This window comes from Pteropus medius, unplaced genomic scaffold, assembly GCF_902729225.1.
Source record: "Pteropus medius unplaced genomic scaffold, Ma_sr-lr_union100, whole genome shotgun sequence".
NCBI classification, from domain to species: Eukaryota; Metazoa; Chordata; class Mammalia; order Chiroptera; family Pteropodidae; genus Pteropus; species Pteropus medius.
The window spans coordinates 35,284-38,277 of record NW_024346238.1 but is presented as its reverse complement, the minus strand read 5'-3'; the positions used below and the strand labels follow the sequence as shown (position 1 = coordinate 38,277).

General features: G+C 33.7%; 1 pseudogene; it reads right to left on the bottom strand.

Moving 5' to 3' along the window:
- Window positions 1–237: 237 nt before the first annotated feature.
- Window positions 238–2,994, bottom strand: LOC120613080 (olfactory receptor 10AG1-like; annotated as a pseudogene).

Sequence of the window (2,994 nt, the reverse complement as noted above, 5' to 3'; positions counted from 1 at the left end):
TTCTTAAAGCACCATGGACAGCGACTTAAGTGCTACATAAGTTAAAAATGCAAAGAGAATACTAAGATTACTCTGCTTCCACCATCTCAGCTGCTGCTGGTTTCTCATATTGGCTAAACCCAATGAGACTACAGAACAGGTTAGTAAGGATATCTGAAAGGAGGTAAGGTTAAAGAAATTATATCACAGAGCAAGATTCTAATCCTTGGTTATATAGCACACCCGGTTAACCAACATTGTATTGCTCAGGCAATCTCTTAACTCACAAGTTCACAGTGAGAGGAAAGAGAGATGTTCAAATTAGATTGTTACAATCTAGACAATTTGTGCTTTGATTACAAAGAAGAACTTTACTTAACTCTATGAAACTAAGGTCTCTTAACATAATGTGAGGTTGCTATTATGATATTCATCTTCATTATTTAGAAACATAGGCATAAAATTAGACTTTTTCTGTTGTGTCTAAATGGCAAACCTACAAGAATGTCTTTTTCTGTCATTCAAGTCTTTGTATCATCGTAATAACTTAGTAGTTTTCTCAGTGTCGTCGTGATGTCTTTGTTCCTCAGAGTATATATAATGGGATTCGATGTTGGGATCAAAACAGTGTAGAAAAGAGAGATCACTTTTCCAGTTCCTTCAGATTGATTTGGTTTTGGTTGCATATAAGTGATAATAGCTGTTCCATAGAATAAGACCACAATGAACAGGTGAGAAGAACAGGTGGAAAAGGCTTTCGCTCTCCCTTTGGCTGATGATATTTTGAGAATGTTGGCAATAATTTTGCCATAGGAGACAATGGTCAATAGACATGGAACCATGATAAATACCACTGTAACTACATAAACTGTGATCTCATTCAGAAATCTGTCCCCATAAGCAAGCCTGAGAATTGGGGGGAGGTCACAGAAGAAATGATTAATTTTGTAAGAACCACAGAAGTGCGGAGAACAAATCTGACATGTTTGCCCAATTACGGCTGGAACTGCACCAACCCAGGCGGCAATGGCCAGCTGGACACAGACCTTGTGGTTCATGACCAGCGGGTAGTGTAGAGGGTTACAAATAGCCACATAGCGTTCATAGGCCATTGCTTTCAGGAAGAGACTCTCCGAGACTCCAAACATAAGGACAAAGCACATTTGTGTAGCACAAGCAACCAAAGAAATATGTCCTTTCTGGATCAAAAGATCTATGAGCATTCTTAGAATAGTGACTGTTACATAACAGATTTCTAAAATGGAAAAAAATGTTAAGAAAGAAATCCACGGGTGTCTGGAGTACAGGGTCAATGCTTGTTATCAAAATTATGATGCTGTTGCACATCAGGATAGTCAGATAGATGACCAAAAATATCCCAAAAAGAATCCATTGGCTATTGGAAATAACAGAAAACCCAAAAAGAACAAATTCTGTTATTGTAGTCATGTTTGATTTTTCTTTTTCTGCTTTGTTCTCCATTTGTACATATTGTAAATTCAGGATAATTAATTCATTAATGTTCTTGAACGACATTTTCCTCTTCTGTTCACTACATTAGGTGTAGGAATGTATTTCTATAATCTCTAAACTTATGTCCAGGTTCATATTGCTGTTTCTAGAAAATGAATTTTGAAACCTCAGAAAGGAACTGTTGTGCACTTGAGATCAATCGAAGAAATAAAACTGAATATGTTTTTTATGCTTTGAGGTAATGATAGCAGAGAAAATGTGAAATGTGAATTCTTATTTAGAGCTTATTGTGCAGAAGTCATTTCTAATTATTTCGCCCCCATAAAGGTAGAATTATGGTACAGGCTTTTGCTATTGCATTTGTCTGCGTTGATTAGTTTTTTGCTGAATTGATTGATCTATTTTACCTTCTTTCGATTTAAAGCATTTCATTTAAAGCTTTTGTTTCATATTTATTTGAAATGAGATTTAAGTCCTTCCATTTACAGTCTAATGAGAATCAGTTTTCTTAGACCAATCCTTTGTTACTGAGGGAATAAATATATACAACATATATTTATTCCTACTTTATGTACCTCCCTCCTCATTTATGTTAAATATGAAAACCATTAATCCCAGCATACTGTTCAATAACTTTCCCTAATAACACCCCTGTACAGTGTATCATAAATATCAAGTAACTTTTAACTCAATCAATACATATGACCCATTCATCTCAATATTTTTACATTTCCCTTTCTTCCTAGTTAAGGTTCTAGTGTCATGTAGTTACACTGAACTAAATACAATTCCCTTTCTCTATTTTCTCTTTGTAATTTTGCCTAATAAAATGTAACTTTGATTAAATACAATTATTATTTACTCTGGGTATACAAATGACTGGAGCCTATGAATGAAACTTACACACACACACACACACACACACACACACACTATTTTGTTTCACTTCATATTAATTCCAGGCAGTCAATACTGCTTGACTATTTCTTCTACACTATATTAATATTTGTTCTCTAACTTTCCAAAACAAATATACGACAAAGATTATGTGTTCTATCTCATCACTCTGCTGTACACATCTTCACCTTTTAGCTCCAACACCTGATATTTTTTCATTAATACTTTGGCAAACAAAGCTGCAGACAAGTAATCTCTTACATTCCCCTATTTTCATTAGTACTGGTTCTCTAAATTACCTTAAATAATAGTGATTATAAGTATGTTTACTATTATTATTTGACCCACATCTAATTTTTTATTACTTTATAATAAGAAAGTAAGGAACTACATGAGTTATCTTAAGTAGTTAACTCATTTTCAAAGAAGGATTTTAGAATTTCAAGTATTACTGTTTTATTTTTGTATCTTGTTCCTGCAATTAAGAACTATCTTTAAGTAAAATAGTCTAACAAAACAATTAAAGCTTACCTTTATAGATTTGCCTGAAGATGTCTATGTGGAGTAAAGGTGTTTATTAACTTGTAAACGTTTTAAGTTCTTCTGTCATGTTGAGGAGCCACTGTAATTCTACAATATTCTTGT